The sequence below is a fragment of the Euprymna scolopes genome, chromosome 29 (genome assembly GCF_053919585.1).
Source record: "Euprymna scolopes isolate OS-2025 chromosome 29, ASM5391958v1, whole genome shotgun sequence".
NCBI classification, from domain to species: Eukaryota; Metazoa; Mollusca; class Cephalopoda; order Sepiida; family Sepiolidae; genus Euprymna; species Euprymna scolopes.
The window spans coordinates 84,691,084-84,712,239 of NC_136510.1; the positions used below are offsets into that span (position 1 = coordinate 84,691,084).

At 30.5% G+C, this 21,156-nt stretch overlaps 1 protein-coding gene across 1 annotated transcript in view; it reads right to left on the reverse strand.

Annotated features, from left to right (window-relative positions):
* Positions 1–21,156, reverse strand: part of LOC145252759 (uncharacterized) — a 148,231-nt gene that overhangs the window by 75,703 nt on the left and 51,372 nt on the right. The gene's annotated exons all lie outside the window — the stretch shown is intronic.

The following is a 21,156-nucleotide window of genomic DNA, read 5'->3' on the forward strand; positions in this document are numbered from 1 at the left end:
TTAGTGCATAAATTATCACAATAGATCACATTCAGCTTAAACTCAGCATAGCCAACTCAGCAGTTCATGAAGGTAACCATTAGACTAATTGAGCGTGTCCATTATACTAATAAAAGCATCAACAATTTAATGATCTTGTGTTTTTGATCATCATTGTAATTTTCTAAGCTTTGTAATATTTCCATATTATACTTAGCATTTTCAAATGTTCAGTATGTTCCGCTTTGAATCAATTGTGTCTGTAAATTTGAGTTAAAATTCAGTCTAGATTTGGTTGTGAAGTGATGATGCCATGTTCTATAATATAAAAGAAAATTTTATTTCTGCCTGTGTATCTAACAACCCCAAACTACCAAAGATACACTGACAAAATTTACATATTCCAATTCAATATGACCTAGAGCTGGTCATAGCCAAAACCATACTCTAAAATTTGTTTATTAGACATTATTAAGAACCAAATTAATGCATGCAAGAAAATAAATTAGTGAATTTTTACTGGTTAATGTTCCATAAAAAACACAAACTAAATCTCAGTCAGTCTGCTTCTGAAAACTTGATTTTTTTAAAAATTATTATATTGAGAGAGAGAGAGAGAGAGAGAGAGAGAGAGAGAGAGAGAGAGAGAGAGAGAGAGATGAAGGATAGTGTGGGAGCAAATAGTCCGTTTTAGCAATCATTAACATGATATCAACTTTCATCTAAATGTGCATTAAACTTGTGAATAATTACTTTCATTCATATTTTATTTTTTTTAATAGATTAATGTATCATTAATAATCAAAATATAAGTTTTATTTCAACAATTTAAATAATCTTGTAATGTTATGTTTTTGTTTTATTTAAATATTTTATTCATTTTAGCAACCAGACAAAACTATTTTGATTTACAGTTCATTAAGATCTAATTCCAATTAAAATGACAAATAAAATAAATTTATTTAATTTAGAAAAAAGGATGTTTAATAAAGTTGTCCTTATTAGTTACTATGCTATCTCCAAATCCTGAAAACACTGAATCCAGTACTTTCATTAAGAAACTAGAATTTTAGCCGATCTAGTAATAATACAAAATATTTTAAAACTAAAACAGATACAACAAACATTTTTTAGCTGTCGAAATTAAATGAATTTCATTTCTTTTCAAGATCTAATTAAAAAAAAGAAAACTGCATCTTTACATAAAAAGGTAGCATAAAAATAAACTTAGTTTCATCAAACTACAGAATAAGGCCTATGATGTATTAACTGTCTTTACCTCCCGTCTCTAACTACTTGATTTAGCTAATTGATTCGGAAACATACGATATCATGCCATCTTTGTAACTTACATCTTTTTCTGCATCCTTCCACCATACCTTGTTCGCTTTGATCTTTTTTGTGTCTGGATACTTCTAATCCTTTCCATTAAACTATCGACTTTGTTGGAATATTTTTCGGTTGGAAAAAAAAACAAAAAAAAACAGTAAACAATTCTACTATTTATGTTTGGTATTAGGTAAAGATGAAGGGGGGTAGCAGGATTGGAGTTGATGTATTTGAGTTGTTCTATGGGTTTACAAAAGGGGCTGAAGGAATTATCAGTGAGGTCATGGTTAGCATTTAAGTTAATGATATAATGGTGTCAATAGTAATATAACTCGATTCCTTAAAAAAATGTCATCAACTGTTTTCTAGATTTATCCAGGGAGTGCCCAATGCAGCTGTTGGAGAGACTAAATTCTTGGTTGGGGAATATATTCTTTCTTGAATCAAGAACAAATAGTCTGATCAAGTGCAATATCATAGAACCTCATCAGTACATGGAAGGAGTCTTAAATTTTTTGACCCAGGTTTTATTCTGCACAAAAAGTCACTTATTCCAATAGGATCCTTCAACTTCACTCTACAAATTGTTCAGTTCTATGTAAAGACTAGATTAGCTTTGCCTCTTGATAGGTGTCATAAATCAGTCAAGAGGTGACAGTGGTTAATGAGAGACTGAAAACCTGAGTGTGTCAATTTCCCACAGGAAGACTTTCATCAAACCCTCATTTGACCTTGTGTATGATCTCCTGTAAACGAGTTAAATAAAATAAACCATTCAGTTTATTGTGCAAAACAGAGTGAAATGTCCTTCTATTTCAACTTGTGATAACTCATTTATTTTGAGGATTGTCTTCATAAAATTTGAATGTAAACAAATCTTTACTTCTTTTCCGGTTACTTCACGTTATGTTACTATTTTTTTAGTAACAGCGATTTATTTATTTTTTTTTTAACGTTGATGTTTTTCAACTTAATGTGCACAAAAAACAGTCCTATCTTAAAGAAAAAGGATCACTAGTTGATATAGTGGACTTAACATAGGATTTAAGTTGTCTTTCACACACACACACACACACACACACACACACACACACACACAAAATTGAAACATTTTAGTCAATTAAATTTATTAAAATGGCAGGCAAAATGCATTCTACCAGATTTAATTTCGTAATTAGTTTTAATACGATTTTTAAATGTTTATTGATTATTCAATTCTTGTATTCACAAGTAAAAACAATTACACCCAAAGTTATCTAATAATGTTATATAAAAAAAAACGAAATTAGTTTCAGATTTACATTGTTGATATTAGGTATTTTATTAATGACTAGTTGGAATACTTGTCCAAGATCTGTTCGTAATAATGTAATAAATGCAAAAGACACTATCCCCAAATAATTCACAGCAATCAAAACATTTATAGAGTAAAATACTTGAAATTATGAGCATAAAAAAGAAGAGATAATTCCTACCAAATTTCAGCCTTTTATATCCTTCAATTTGGGCATCCATAAACTTTTAGATACATTTTATTGAGTAAATGAAAGTGCCAGAAAGGAAGTGGCCAGCGTATTAAAAAGTTGCAAAGTAAACTGCAAACAAAAACATGTCCTCAACATTTTAACTGTTTTATGACCTTCGATCTTCTTCCAATGTATCATTCCTTTACAGTAATGCCCCCATTTAAATTTTATTCTTTGTAGATTTTTTTTGTGTCTTATTTACTTTCAATGAACTGAAGATTTTAAAATTAAATTAAAAAAAAAAAAAAAAAAAAATCATCATCATCAATCAGCAGATTTCAACATGCAAGAAACAAACAGTTAACACTGGACAACAATTTTTTTTTTTTTTTTAACTTTTTAAATCTATCCAGATTTCTACAAATGATTTGGGATATTTTTGCACGGCTGAATCAGGAAATGGCATCCATTTCTCTCTATCAGGTCAGGTTTTTATGCCAAGTTGATTAAAAAAAATAAATAAAAAAATAAAAAAGCAGATATTGTGACAAAATCGATTACATATTTGGGGCATTATCAGTTGATTTTTGTCAACACATCTTGAATACATTTTTAAGAGAAAAAATGTTTTGCCAACAACATAAATTGATTACCTGACATTGATTACTGTAAACTGAATGGTTGGCATTGATAAAAGTAAGTAACGTGAATTGCATGTTGCTTCACTATTGTTCAAACTTCAGGGATTAAACTTCCCTTTCTTTGAAATCCTAGAATGCTCAGTGGCAGGGAGGTCTCTCTTCAGATTCCAACAGTAGTTAGCTATTATGACTGTGTCCCAAATACCTGGTCTCCATCTCTTTCAAGTCCTGATGGAATCTCCCCTCCTTGCTTGTCACTCATTGAACCCAGGTTCTCAGAAAACCAGTCAATATATCAGGAATCTATGGACAAATTTATCTTTAGTTGACTTTTGACAACTAAATATTTTTGTTTACTAGCTAAATAGAAAAGTTACTAGCCAAACCCACGTGATTTTAGGAATATGACATCTTCATTCTATGATGGGTACATACATCATAAAGATTTTTTTTGTATATATATATATATATATATATATATATATTTTAATTAGTGTAATTCTAAATATGCATGGAATTTTATGTTGAAATTCGAAGGTATAAACATTTGAATTTCTTCAGATATTTTTAAACCGCCTTCGTTAAAAGAAAAATGCGTATATTTTTCTATTAAACCTTTTATTTGTTTAAATAACTCGATTTTGCTCATTTTATTAAAAAAAAAAAAAAAAAAAAAAAAAAACTAATAAAGGTTGAAAATACACTTTTCACTCACTAAGCTTGTGGTGAAAAAAAAAAAAAAAAAAAAAAAAAAACAATCGTCAAAAGATAAGAGTTTTGTTATTTCTAGTCATCAATTGAAAAAGAATCATTTGCAAATTCGATTGTTTCACTCGCAATGTAAAGTTTTGTGTGTGGAAATAGGTAATGCATCTTGATACCCATGTTGCGGTCCAAGTTTTTCTGAAAGCAGTCAGCATGTTGTTGACAAGTTCTACATAGTTTCTGGCCTTATTGTTGCCAAGAAAATTCTTCACTACCAGACCAAATGCATTCCACGCTTCCAGTTCCACTTCATTCACCGAGTTTTTAAGCTCAGGATTTCTTTATGAGCTGCTGGATTTAAGGACCGTCAAAGATGTCAACTTTCAACTTCTCCATAATCAATATGGAAAACCTGGCACAAGTAAATGAAGCAGTCACCATCCTTATCCAACTGTTTGATTAAGCAGAGTTTGATGTGCAGCGCCCAGCGGTGGGAAGAGTATTCTGTCTGTCCACGTTGCTGTTCCTTATTTTGTAATGCGTCAATTCCTCTTACACAGGCTAATCCTTCTCCATTTATGCTGCGCACTAATTTTTGGAAGATTTCGAGGTTTTATGCCTTCAAACTAATCCCTTTTCAACATAATCACCCAGAACTATGAAACCCGAATACTTCTGGTCATTACAATAATTATTTCCAATCAACATAGTATTTTAACCTCACTAACTTCTATATGCATACATGAGAACAAAGATGTAAAAAAAAAAAAAAAATGACATGACATGTTGCTGTAGCTTAAAAACCTGACCTGATTGAGCAAAGCCAAAGTGATTATTGGATTCAGTGCATCAAATTCGTCCTAAATCAGTTGATAAAAAAAAAACACATTTGTTGTTGATCAGTGTAATCAACAATTTGAAGATGTATTTCACACTAGATTTTCTGGTCATTTTGATTATCATATAAATAATACCCAAAAATTTGATTGCATTCTGGTTGAATCTTTACAAAAGTTGTTCCAAAAGTAATGCCTCCTACTTTTTTTATACTCTGCCTGAATGGATCAGAGAGGATTGTAAATTGCATTGCTATGATGAATGAACTTATGCATTCATGACCTGAAAGTTTCTTCTCTTTGTTGCAGATATTGACGGTGTGAGCCTCTAAGAAAGCAAACTCTGTCATGGACGTGCATCAGAAGCAGAGCTGTGTCATTCAATTTCTGACAAAAATGCATTGAGAATGGTTAGTGACTATGTAGAAAAAATTCTGGATTACAAAAAGTTGCTCATTTTAATGGTATCAGTCCTGTCTTCGTAATTTTTCAACTTTTTTAGTTAAATAAAAATAAGAGGCTTTACTTTTGGAACGACCCTTGTGTATGTTCTGTACCTGATATTTGGTAAATAAGATCAAAATTTAATTTATAACTAGAAGAATATCTTTCCTAGGACAGATAAAATTTCCAAAACAAGACTGTTTTGCGCCACGTTTATGTGGCCATATAAAGATTAAAATCAAGATCTAAATGGTACTAAACTTCATATCTAGAATACTTATTCCAATTTTGATCAATTAGCTAAAGAACAGATGATGTATGCAGTTAAGTGGAGATAACCAATATGGATGCTGCCAACACAATTGTCATCACAAACACTATTGCTTAAAATCTTAAAGAGGTTTTACAAGAAAAATAAGTTCATAAATCAATAAATTCGTTTTTACTCACTAATTGTAAAATAGTATTGAAACACTTGACCAAATCACGAAAGCCAGTTCAACCTCATATGAGATGGGTTATCTTTTACACGTTGACCTTGATCCAAATAAAGGTAAGCCTATTAAATATCTGTAACCAATGTTTACACCCCTTCATTAATTTTTTTTTAGAGATTTGTGCAACTGAATCAAACTTCTCTGTAAAGACTTTTTTTCTTTAAATCACTTACTAGGATTTCAATGATAATGAAACAAGCAAGGTTTGAATTGGACGAAAATTCTTAAAAAAAAAAAAAAAAAAAAAAAAAAAAAAATTATATATATCTTCTATATCTCTATAAAAACAGAGATGTGTGTGCCACAGACGATTTCTGATTGGTTAATCCAATAATCACATCTCCTAAAAAACTATGGTTCGTAGGCTTTTAACGATACCATAAAATATTATGGCTTTATTTATTGTCCATCTTGGAAGGGTTTAATTTTTTCCTAACTTGCGATTTACAAATTACAAAGATACGAAACTAACTTACAATCTAACAATCGAACCTCCGACATCACGGCCGCCATTATGAAACTAAACCAAAAAAAAAAAAAAAGCGCCTTCACTCGTGGTCTTTACATTTCGGGTTTGGGTACTTGTGCAGTTTTCCATTGACATTAAAAAATGGAAATATTTTTAAAAAAAATATATTGTACGTACTCGTCATGGGATAAAGTTTTCCTACAGAAAAAATCACGTAATTTCATCAAGTAGTTATTTTTTTATAGCGAAACAAGAAAAAAATCAACGCTACAAGCGAGTCATTATTAATTAAACAGAAAGTTCAAGTAGGGGGATTCCCCTTTTTTTTTTTTTTATAGCGAGGCCAAATTTCGCGAATTTGGCCTTTTTTTTAAAGCAGTTTGGCCTTCATATTTCTGTTTGGCCTTTTTCTTCACCGATGAAATAAAAAAAGCAAATAAAAACAACGCAATAAAACTTTTAAAAATACGGCACACTTTTGTTGTTCTTGTTTGTTTTTTTTGGTAATTTTCCTTATTTTTTTATTTTTTCAAGATAATACTATTAAATGGACACTATTATGCCAAATTAGCCCCCCCCCCCAAAAAAAAAGCACAAAAATTCGAGATTTAAGGTTTTGACGAGATAATTTAGCGAATTGTCCGGACTATTGCGAGAGAACCATCCATTAGTTTTTCGTGAAATTTTGCCACAAATTGTATTTCAATGCATAGATGTGCATAGTAACAACATTTTTTAACCGAAAATTCCCGTCGCGTCTCCAGATTTCATCGGTGAAGAAAAAGGCCAAACAGAAATTTTGAAGGCCAAACTGCTTTAAAAAAGGCCAAAATCGCGAAATTTGGCCTCGCTATCAAACGATTTGACCTTTGAGAACTCTACCATACTCCTCCTACAATTTTGGGTCTAAACACGTGATATTATAGATATAGATTCCTTGGACATGGATCTAACTTAAAGTTTTAAAAAATTGACCGTTTTTTTTTCTCAGCATTAACCTCAAAACACCTGGGCAACGCCGGGCACCGATTGCTAGTATATATATATATATATATATATATATATAATTTGAGAAAATAATCTCAATTTCGAATACTGTTGAAATATTTGTTGTTAAATTTCATTTTTAAAAGGAAAACAATGTTTACGAAAAAAAAAAAAGTGGTTACTAGCTTGAATCTAAATAGAATAATTGGGATTCCATATAAATTCAGTATCAAGAAGAAAAAGTGGCCAAATTGAACAAAACAATTTGAAGTCCGTTAATGAAAGGTAACAAGTAAAAAAGCAAATAGATATGAAACAAGAATGGTAGTAATAACGACAGGTAGAAAACGAGAGAAAAGTAGGCGGAACGAGATACTATTTAAGAAGCTTTCACAAAAGGTGAACTTGTGCACATTAAACGGTGTCAGGTAGTAAATATCTGCATCTCACTACAACCTCAAGAATTGCCCTACATACATGATGCAATTGCCTTGCATACATCATGCAAATAATTGCCGTGCACACATGGTACAACTGCCCTGTCACATGGTACAACTGCCGTGCACACATGGTACAACTGCCGTGCACACATGGTACAACTGCCTTGTCACATAGTACAACTGCCTTGTCACATGGTACAACTGCCTTGTCACATGGTACAACTGCCTTGTCACATGGTACAACTGCCTTGTCACATGGTACAACTGCCGTGCACACATGGTACAACTGCCGTGCACACATGGTACAACTGCCGTGCACACATGATACAACTGCCTTGTCACATGATACAATTGCTTAATATCATAGTAGCGTGGAGAGAAAATGTCTGCTGCCAGATGGTTGGTTAGTAATTGAGCTTTTTTTTTTTTTTTTTTTTTTTTGAAGGATAGAAAGTAGAGTTTAGCACAAAAGCAAATTATTACAAAAAAAAAAAAAAAAAAAAATCAATGTTATATATATATATATATATATATATATATATATATATATATATATATATATATATATACTAACAAGCTGCTCGGTGTTGCCGATCATAAAATATGCATAAATATTATATTTTAATTCATGCAGTTTTCTTATTTATCATTATAGAGCCAATTCTCTATTGATTATTATCCAATGTATAGAAATGATGTTAGAAGTTATAAAAAAAATGTCTTGGGTACCATCCACTAGAATCGAAACCAGAACATTTAGTTCTCCAGCTTTCCTTGTTATTTATCTCTTCCAGCATCATTACCATCTGAGCTATGGGCAGATAGTTATGAAAGGTTAAAAATGAAGCAATTTTGAACTATGAATGTTTAATATTGTGTATTCACAAAGATAACAGCAGGAGTAATGTTTTATTTGATTTATTCTACAAAAGGTCAAATGTTTTATTCAATTTACTCTGCTACGGTCAAATGGTTTCAATTTTGACTCCTTAGCATTTTTGCTGGCTAAAATCCAAATTAAAAGTGTGCTACAAGTCCAAATATCCTATATATCAAATTTCAACTGTAGACCAAATATTCAGAGAGGAGTTTTGTAGAGACTTTTCGCTTACACATTAACAAGATCACTTTATATATATAAAAATATTTCCATGTGCAGAACGTTTTCATCTTGAATTCTATGCAATTATGCAGAATGTAGAAACTATGCATAAATAGAATTCAGCGTAATAGTGAAATGAAACTAATCATCTAAGGAGAAACCATAAAAAATGAGTAAGCAATTAATTAACACTCATTTTTTAAAGGAACGTGCAAATTAGTTAACTTTCATATAGTCGCTTATATAAGTTCGCTTTAATAATTTTTGAATAGAAAAAACAAGCTTTTATTCTCAATGTTAGAAAAAGAAAAACAAGTCAAACTCAAGTATTTAAGTGTAATGGATATTAGATCCTAGGATTGTAATATGTAATTCCAGAGAAATTATAGATATTTTCTAATTAAAACAAGCTCTTGTATCAAGCAAAGTTATTTAATTTAAATAATATAACAGTTGTTTCTTCATAGCCATGTAATATTATCAACAACAACAACAACCCCATAATGTTAGAAAATAGGGGCAACAAAGAAATTTGACAAAAAAAAAGTTTTACCAGCAGAACAATAATTAGAAAGAAATACAAAAGAAAGCAAAAGTGGGATTGTCGGTTGGGTGTAGTGGTAATTTGAGACAAAATAGCCAGACAATAGGTCAATATATTTGATGTTGGTCTGCGGGCAATTTTAGAAGTTCAAATATGTTTTGCGACAGTTGGAGACAATTTGTAATCTTGCGTTTGCGATGGTTGACAATGATGGTTAAGGAAAGTTTTCAGTTGGACACAGTTGAACACAAATGGTGGCTTGAAGCAGATCAAGAGGAGTTGATGGCAACTTAAACACAACCTTGACAGTAGACAACTTTATAGTTGTGGATGTAAAGTGTCGATGGTGTCACGCACACATCAAGTGTGCAACTGATATTTTTATGTGTTTGAATTTATATATATTTTTTTTATACTTGCGAGTCAGTACATTTTCTCAGCAGTCGCCCAAGAGGAAACAAAAGAGAAAACTACAGAAACAACATTGGGGTCAGCAATGTTGTTGAGTAAGTGATTATGTGATGTTACAGCCATACAATCAGAGAATTGGTAATTACAAAGTTTGAATATTCAGATATACAGAAGACAATTTTTATAAAAAACATCCATTTTACAATTATAATCAGTCATTTTTTTTTTTTTTTTTCTAAATTATAAAATCACTAATCATGGAGATTATTTGTTGTGTGTATCAAAGAAAATGGATATTTTTATAAAATTTTTCAATAGTACGTCATTTCATTTTTTCTGTAACTTAAGATTCATACCAATATTCTGATTGTGTGGCAATGAAAAAACAGTTGTTTTTTTTTTTAAATTTAAGCCAATTTTGCTTCATACAAGGCCTTGTTTTACTTGGAAAATACCTTCATGTACATATATATATATATATATATATATATATGTGTGTGTGTGTGTGTGCGTATGATATAGAATATATTGTGAATGGCCACACAAATGCAATCATATTTCAATTATAAATTTTATCAGGCAATTATACACTTAAGCTCTTCTATCTTTTAATTTGTTTTATTTGGATTCTTCAGACTATTGTTCTCATTGAGTGTTGTTTTCACAATGTTCTAGTCCATGTAACCTCTGATCTTCTTCAAGTGTATCTTGCTGAACCCTGAAATCCGCACAGAATCTTGAACAGAGTCCAGAGGGGTAGCACGCCATGACTGAGTAGAAGTTCAAAGTAATTCACAAGGACCTGCAGTATAGTAAATAAAGTACTTGGTAAAATGCAGTTGTAAGTTACACTCTCCTTGAGGTTGAGGGTTCAATCCTCCGAGCAGGCAATACTCAAAATACAATTGCGAAGGATTCCATTTGAAATTCCATGCTGATTTCTAAGTTTGCCAGAAAAATTCCCAAGTGACATGATACACCTAAAGACTGGAGGTTACATCTGCTGGAACGTTATAAAAATAACACTCAGGGTGAGAACAGTAGTCTGAATAATCCTAATAATATGAATAATCAATCCCCATCACAAAAATTCAGAAACATCATTTAATTGTTCATTTTTAACATCTATTAATCTATCTACTTATTAATTCCTTCTACAGAGATCCACGGATGTAAAGCAGTATATTTAGGAATATATGTACATATGCAATCCTAAAGTGACTTATCTCAAGATTTTACTGCATTCTCATGGATCATCCAATCATCGGAAATGTATTTATAAATTCCTGAACGTTTTTTTTTTTTATATAAATTTGAATGTAAATTCCAAAGTTTGTATTAAACATGAAAACATTCAGCTTATTAACACACTTCCAATGAGGGGATGATTCTATGAAACTGCCGTAAAATGTTAAGTTAAGCCACTTTGTGATCGTTATAAACTTCCAATCCCAAAAAAGATGAGCAGTGTGTGTGTGTGCGCAAGAACATCTATTCGTTCCGATTTCAATTTGAAGACGTGAATTTTTATGTTGATATAAACTTATCCAACAATTATGTCTGAATTTGTTGTCATTGTTTCAGCGGAAAGACAAAATGTCAGTCACCTCATCTCCACCAGTAACAAATGACACAATAATAAGAACACCAACAAATGAAACTGCCCAAACTATGTATAAATACATTTGACCTCATATCTCAACTACTACAAGCAATTATACTCATGGCTTTGTCCAACAGGAATCAATTTCAGGTGTCTGCATGTGTGTTTACCTCTTCTTTTTCATAATCACCTTACTTCAAGTGTTTCATGGCCGTTCTAGAGCAGCTGTGACAGGTGTTATTAATTTGAGTTGATGTTATTTTTCGCTTGCTCCATGTGCATGTTTTTTTTTTGTTTGTTTTAGCATGTGACCTGAATATTTAAGATTTATAGTCCAAAATGTATCCGTTTGATATAATTCAATATGAAATACACAGTGACGTTGTCTTATAGTTTTATTATTAGCCAATATAAATTTATGAACAAAGAGAAACTTTTTATAAAACAGTAATAGACCCATATAAAACACCTGAAATAAAAAGGGTTTAATAAATTAACTATTTGCTTCACTTCATAAAGTATACTGATAAAATACTGAAAAGGCAACATTAAAAGTTTATCGATAGTGAAAAATCATGTATGGATTAACAATGAAATGATTTTTTTTATTTTTTATTTATTTATTGAGATTTAAATTGAAAAAGGATAAAACTTTCATTATAATCTGATATAATTTCTAATCTATATTTCTCTTAGCCTGTCTACTCTGTTTCTTGGAAACTATAGAGCCAATCTGTCAGATTTGTTATGGATCTTTTCATAAGTACTAGCGAGTGGTACCCGGCGTTGCCCGGGTGTTTTTTTTTTGGGGGGGGGGGTTAAAAAAAAAAAGTATGAGGATCAAACCCGAATCCTTGAGGCAAAGTTGTAAATTAAAGTGTGAAAAAAAAAAAAAAAAAAAAAAAAAAAAAAGTGCGATGTTAACCATTGCCCCACCGCGAGATGCTAACGGAAACATGTTTGAATTTATTTAATTAGTTGGATTAAGCAGGTGCCCGTTTTAAATGAGGTCAAGTTTTGACTGTGGGATAGTATTCATTTACTGCTGAACGCCCCCCCCCAAGATGTTATAGGAAAAAGACTAACCCACATGCGGCGAGTGAGAAATGTTGAATATTTATCTTCCCAAAATCGACCAAATTAAATAGACAGGCGAGCTTCGTTGTTAAGTGTGAGATATTATGATTTATATGTGATATAAAAAGTTTTAAAAAGTTGTTAAGCGAGCAACCGCTTCTCTGAAAGAAGCCTTTTGTAGACACACAGAAAACGCGAACACACATACATACATACATACATTTTCGCTTTTATATTTATAGAAGATTATGATATCCGTCTGATGATGCACAATTAGGAATTAGTAGAAATAGGTATTTAATGCAAAAATGAGCAGAAATTTAATCATATTCAATCATCAATTTGGCATAAAGCAATCAGTCAAGTCAAAGACTATAATTCTTACCAGTATTTATTTAACAAGCTATAAAGTCTATTATGTCTGTTTCTCTAGATTTTATATATATGTGTGTGTGTGTGTGTGTGTGTGTGTGTGTGTGTGTGTGTGTGTGTGTGTGTGTTGTAGATAACACCAGGGGAGGTAATTCATTATAGATTCCAAAGAATGCAAGTATCAGCAGATTTAAGCTATAAGTAGGTACGTGCAAAATGAATACCTAATGCTCAAAATGTATGAACATTTTGGCCTCTTCCTTTACTTACAAATTCACTAGAAATCAGGAAATTAACCAATTTTAATGAAATATTCACTATTTATCAAATAATGATCATGGAATATTATGAACCCATTATTTTTATTTGAATCTTAGTTGAAATGTATTATTTTGTTGAAACAAAAAAACACCTTTAAAGTTATGGTTTTCAGTAGTAAAAAAAAAAATAAATAAAATGAATGGATTTATTTTTGCTTTTTTATGAAATTGCAGCATTATAAATTGTAACAAACAAAGCAAAATTAATTTTTTCAGGAACATTACAAAAAAAAACCCTAAAATCTGCATTAATGAATTCGATATAACTCGAAAAATTAATTTCTCGAACTAACAATATTATCATTGAATTAAGCATTGTTTATGTAATATTTTCACACAAAAAAGTATAATTGCAAAAAATATTTCTACTTTTTATTTAGATTACTTGTTTTGCATAATTTTTATATGTAAGATTCTAATATTTTCCTTGCTTGAATAAATGTGTAATTTTCAGTGTAACATAATTTTTATATAATCTTGAAAAGAAAAAAAAATTAGTTTAAAAGCAGGAACACACATAAATAAATAAATAAAAAAAAATGGTAAAAATTAAACAAACGTTCACGACAAGAAATTACGGATGTACAGCTGGGTCAAAAAAAGAAAACCAGCACTATCTCACGTCATTTTCAGACAGTCTTTTGATGTTCTGACATTTTGGGCGTCTGTAGAATGCATTCTTAGACTTTGTTTTTGCTTGTGCAAAGCCAGAATTTCTCGATTTTGGGGACTAATTAAGCTATTTTTTTTTTTTGTACAAACAAGGTGTTTTTTTTTTTTAAAATTTAATTCAATATCATATGACTTTACTTTACAAATTATCTTTAAAATAGACCCAGAAAACTAATATTTATCTTTCAAGTGATTTTTACAATGAATTTATTTAACTTCAAAATTTAGCTGAATTTGTCAGTTTCCGAATGTCGCCATGAAAACATTTTTCATTATAACTTTTTTTGCACGTATACAAATATTTTTCCCTTTTGGAAATTAACTTCAGGCTTTAATCTTTCAAATACAATCAAAAAGTAATCGGAAATCTACAAAAGAATTATGATAAACCGGCTTTCAAAACTATCTCCCCCTATCTTTTTTTCTGTCATTATTGCTGATACTTAGTTGTTAGTATTGTGTTTGTAAGATGAACCGGTTTTTTTTTTTTTTAAACAATCGATCCCCTAATTGAGTCTGAACTTTTGTATATGTTCTGAAATTCAAAATTAAACACCTGAAGAAGGCTAGAGGTTACATGGACCAACAAGTTGTCAAAATAACAATGAAAACGAGAATACTCAAAACAGAAGCAATAAAAAAGGTACACCATTTTTTTTTTTTTACAGAACAACCACACTCGCATGTTTAGTGTACTGCATTTTGTTGCTAATGTGCAACACTTCTTTAGATTGCAAATTAAAAAAATAAAAGTTACTTTTAGGCTAATAAATGTTCTTATGTGACATTTTAACATAAAACGTTAAGACAACACGTTTTATGCAATAAACAATTATAGGTCTTTATCTCTGGAGAAAATTTCCTATAAATGTCATTGTTTTAACGCTTTCATACAACATGAAAAATAAAAATGAATGAAAACAACTTGTTTCAATCAAAATAGCGAGTACCTGTGCGACCGTAAAAAAAAAAAAAAAAAAAAAAAAAAATTAGCACAGTAGGCAGGCAGGCTCGGACCGGTAACATGAAAGAGGAAAAGGAGGTGAAAAAAGCTAACGCACTAGCTGTTACAGCTAAGATGATGTCATAGGCATTCGAAATAACATTAACATACGTTGAAATTGCTAGGCGTATGACTTGTAAAAATGTCGATGCAAAAAACGGCCCAGTTGACCAACACAAAATCTTTTTTTTCCTCCAAGAGATTGATCTTTCTAATGATACCAATTTTGTCACTGTCTGATGCATCTGTCAAGTTTTTGGCAGATATACAAACACAAAATAACACACATTTTCCCTTTTATATAATAGAAGACGACACCTATGTTGTCTACCTGAATTAATATAAATAGGGTTTATTTTTCTACTTGTTGCATAGCAGTTGAAAGTAGCTTCATCGGTTAGTGCTTGGATTTGAGTTAAAGATGACTGATGTTCTGGAGTCTGAATCATGCAATAGAACCAGCCTTTGAGATTTTAAAAGACCGGTCGCCAGAGTCGATTGAAAATTTCTTGGGGCTACTAAAAGTCTTAAATCACTCGCCCGCCAGTCGATAAAATTTCTTTAAATAAAGAAACTGGAAAAACTCATTTATTTTACGACCCTCAAATATGCAGTGACTTAGAATCACCTATGTCTCATCATTTGTGAATTCTTTCATCTCTAGCTGTGAGACCATTGGAATATTTTATTGAAAAAGCCGTGGTCACGCTAAAGGTCAACAAGAGGTCAAATTTACACATTCTAGTCAAAATGTCGCCTTCATTTAGCTCTCTGATTTTGAAAATCATTTGAAAAAAAAGTCTTCTACGCTACAACTACATACACTTCATGCTTACAAAAGTAAAGACGAACATTTGAAAGAGGAAAAAACGCATCGTTCCGTCAAGCACGCACCGAAAATTAAATTATACAACAAGTAAATAATCATATTTTTCTCAATTATATAAATTTAGATATTTGCATGCTCTTTTTTGCGCAACTTTCAAAAAATTCCTAATATAACTTCATTATGCATTGATTAAACGTGCATAACACAAAACTACAAATAAAATGCCAATATCAAAACAAGATGGCAACATAAGGAAATCATTTTTACTTTGTCCAGTTGTTTGAATCTTAGTTTAAAATTGACGGTTGAAAGGGGAAAAAATCTGTTCTTTTGGCTTGAATTCAGTTTATGCCGTAAGAGTAGAAATTGAATTATTCAAATATCTTATTATCAGGCTGTATATATATATATATATATATATATATATATATATATATATATATATATATATATAATCTTTTTCTTGTAATTTTTTTTTTAATAATCGGTTTATTTTGAGGCAAAAAACGTTGAAATTGCATTTATTTATGTAGCTATTCCAAAACGGTTGAAGTTTGAATATTTTTTTGCAGTGTAAAATATGTAATTAAAAAAAAATGAGTAAATGAAAATGTTTTGCTAAGAATTTCATAAGTGCAAATTTATATATATATTCTTTATCTATTCTTTATCAACATTGCAAATAATAAAACAATTTAAAAGAAAGCAAAAATGGCAGGCATATGTTAATTACATAAATTTATGTAACTTTCTTAACAGTCCAAATTCTTAAGCAAAAACTTTTTAAATCTATAAGAAGGAATTTGGAACACGGTTGCTATGTGTAAGGAGATAATGGCTATATTTAGTTTAAGCTTTATGCAGAGAAGATGCTGAAAGCTCTTTATGAACATTCAAATGCATCGGAAATATTCCCACAATTATAATTTATTTGAAATATTTTAATGAATTGTTTTCATTTGGATGAGGTGGGATACGAGATTAACTTTCCATTTAAAATTTTAAATATATTTCCGGTTTGGACGAAACTTGATTCATAGTTAGACATCAATTAACATACCCAAATTTTCATTTCTTATGAATAGCTCTTCAGCTTAAACCCCCAAATTTTAGACATTTTTCTAAAATCTGAATCAATCATTTAATGGATTCTGATCAAAATCGGAATAAGGATTATAGACATAAGTTGTAATAAAATATCTTGATTTTAATGCTCATAAAATTTTAACTTCATCTTGCATCAAACCTCATAAAAAATAAAATAAAAAACATTCATTGATTAGCAGAAAACTAGCATTCCTAACGGATTTCCATTCATTTATTATTTTTTTTTAATGAAAATATTGATGTGCATCACTTAAAGAGCGAGATGAAAATTTAACATTAAACACCACTAACCAAAAGCGATGTCTGTATTCCAAATTCACCCTACACAGTGCATGAAATAATAACCCTTTATTTCGATATATTACTTAAAAGTTCCCAATGGAATGGATATAACATGTGAGATTTGAATCCTGGTAGTGATACTTATTTCAACATCTTATTTTCATAACGGCTAGATGATTTTTTTACATGTGTTATTTTGAGAAAACATTTCTTCCCAAAGTTTTTATTTTTTATAAAACATAATTTATTAAAATAAGTGTTTTTTTTTAAGCACAAAAAAAGAAAAAGAAAATTTCATAATCCGTCCAAAAATAAAAAACATTACAAACACCATTATGAATGTAGAATTTCATCTTTGTATTACACTCCTTGATAACTAAGATCCTTTTCTTTTCTATTTTTTTTTAAATAGGTATTATGAAACTGCAAATTCAGGCAAGCAACAATCCCCCCCCCCTTCAATCAATTATCCCGGAAAAATGAAAGCAACAAAGAAAAACGCATGAACAATCTGTCCCGCCTTTTCCTTTTCCATGCTAATAAAAAGAAGAGAAAGGCAAACTTTTGTCATTTAACTGTCTGACTGCCATTGCCAGAAAGGATCAAGTCACGTAAGACACCTGAAGTCAGTCAAAGTTCAAGAGAAGCTAAACGTGGTTCAAAAACAGCGCACGTGGACAAACCACCTATTTCCTGTTTGCCTTTACCAAAACTCTTTGAAGCGTCGACTGACTAGAAAACATATTTTCCTTTCATTTAAAGTTATAACTTTTCCAAAAGAAAATCCTCTGGTGTAGAATTTGTAAGCACAGATCCAAAATATCTTATCGAAAAAACATAATTTTGAACCTATGTTCCCGAGAAATCTGAATTATTATAAAAAAAACTATTAGCTTTCACAAGTTATAAGTCCCGCCACATGTGTTACATAAAAATACTTGAAACACCCACCCACCATATTGAATTTAAAAGCAACAAAGAAATATTAATCAAGGATACGATAGACAATAGGAGAAAAATGTTGAAGTTGAGATGAATTTCCCAATGTGTGGGAGTGTGTGTGTGTGTGTTTTATGGGAATCGCTCCAGACAAGGCATGAAGACACTTGATATAACGAGCTAATAAGTAAATCTTAAAATACTATTTCAAGATTTAACAACAAAAAAAAAAAAGCCAGCAATATGTGTGAGATGGATAGATTCCAATACAGAAAACTCGCACCGCCCCTTTTGTATATATAAAAAAAAAAAAAACACCATCGCACATTGAATGTGAGGACTAAAAGACAAAATAAGGAAGTTTATAACACGGATGCAAATTACTTTTAGGCAACTCAGACCTAGGATATATAACTAAATTTAAAAAAACACACACACACACTTTCGCACATGTCTTTTATAGCAATTATATATATATATATATATATATATATATATATATATATATATATATATATATATATATATATATATATATATATATATATATATATATATATAAAAGATTATGGATGTTAAGAGTTAACAAAACCCGGTAATGAAAACGATTTTGTGGGATGTTAGTGCTGTGTGTGATAAGAGAGCATTAGATAAGAGTTGAGAAAGATACGAAAGGAAAAGTTTTTCAGGTTAAATAGATTTTTTTTTGTATTTGTAGATCTCGCTGTTTCCGCTTCTGGCCATGAATGGGTTTCATTGTTTCACTTTACAAATGGAAACAACTGTGGCCTAAATTCTAATATCTCATCCTACATAGAGAGGTACTTCAACAAGTTCTTTCACATATCAGTAAGTTTCAAATGTTCAGTCTGATATTGATAAAATCAATTAAATCCCTCAGCATAACTTTTAATCTATATTAATAAAATTATCAGACAACGTTATTTTTTTCCTGTGTCAACGTAAGTTGATAGTTACAAATTGAATTATTAATTATTATTATTATTAGTTGATTTTTTATTGAAATACTGGTCGTAAAATATGCTTAAATGTACTTTAATTCATACAGATTTCGTATTTATTAATAGAGCCAATTCTCTATTGAATATTACATTGTACCTAATGTATATACTGATTTCAAAAGTTACAATAAAATAAATAACTTAGGTGCCATGAGCTAGAATCAAAATCAAAACCAAAATATTTAGCGTTTCAGCCATGTTTCCTACCATTTGCACTATCTACAGAAAATTTTTTAATTAAACCAATTTAATCTATGAATTTGTGCATGCGCAAAAATAATAGAAATATTTTGGCAAGTTGAAATGATTTTACATTTCAACATGTTTTTGTACGCATTATTCATCCATCCAAACAAAGATTATAAACCATCCTTGGTGTATGATTACTATTTTTTTTTTATTAATTTCAGTGTTATGCCACCAGTTTAAATATTTTTACATGCACGCACACACACACACACACACACACACACATACACACACACACATAAATCTATTTGTTTTATTTATATAAAAAAAACGCAATAATATAAACCCGCTTCATCAATAAGCACTCTCTTCTTCCCTCTACTTTTGTACTAAGCTGACACGATGTAATCAGTTTTTCCATCTCTGTATTTGTCACATGATCAACAACCCCTAATTTCTATTTGCCTGCTAGCTGAAAAAAAATCTACATGCAAAGAGATAATCTTTTCTATGAAAATTTATGGGTCACAATCAGTAAAATCTTATTCAAGAATGCAAGTCAATTTTTCATTTAAAAAACAAAACAAAAAAAAACATTGCAATGAAAACAGAAAACCCATCAGGAGGTACCTCCTTTTTTACCACCTGTCTTATTTATTTATTTATATCCCGCCATCATTTCAAGCTAATAAGAACAGTCTACCAATCTTAACTGAACAATATTGTGATAAGGATAAGAGAAATACACTTTTTGGTTATATATATATATATATATATATATATACACACACACACACACACACTAGCAGAGAGACACGACGTTGCACGGGATTGAATAATGATCAACGAATATGTCACGCTCCTATATTTTTATTGTCATCGAAATCCGCGAAATCGCTCCAGGAGAAAGCTTCACATACCTCCATGCAGTAACTTATTCCAAACTATGTTATTCTACATTGCACTCTAAAGAACCTACCGTTTCTTTTATAACATTATTTTATATAAACTTCTATCCAGTTAAAAAAAAAAAAAAAAAAAAAAAAAAAAAAAAGAGAAAAGAAATTTACGTGCGGGGTTTGAACCTACAGACCACGTGATAAAAAAAAAACGTAAATTTTTATGACTTATAAAATTCTTTGCAGTTAATGAAAAAAAAAAAAATTAAGAAATTTATGTGTGGAATTTGAACCTTATTTTATTTAATTTTAACATAGATCTCATTATTTTTTTTTTAAATTATATTATATTGCATGTGAAAAGAGCGGGCACACTAAAATCAATTGTGATCTAAAATTGAAGTAGGAAGAGGGAAAATAGGAATCTTAGGATCAAAGTGTAATCTTCCACACTTAGATCCCATCCCCACTTAGAGATTGACCTGCTTGTTTTCGGCAAACCGGAAAACAGTAGGTGATCTATCATTTAGAAAGGGTTGCGAGGGCTTTACCAACCAATTTCTGTTTTTTGTTTATTCCCCACTCCCTCGCTAATTTAATGAAATCTGTATATATTTACGATTCAATAAAACTTTTTCAAATTTGTGTGTAAGTAGGACAGCCCCCCCCCCCCCCGAAGTGAATATGGTCGCGTTGTGACAGATATTTCTAGTAAAGAGTAAGATAAACAATTTTAAGTATTTGTAACCAAGGATGATCAACAACACCCATTATCCACACACTTTTGATTAGCCTTATTCCTAATCCGTTCAATGTGTAAAGTTTTTTTTTTGTTTTTTTTTTATATTTTGTGCCTGTTCTGTTTTTAGTCAAAAAAGAAATCGTTCTGAATTGAACCAATTCTTATTTTTGCCCGAAATCCAGAGTTCCCAGTTATTAATTTTTATTTATTTATTTATTTTTTAGGGGAGGATCCTGGATTTTTCCCTACA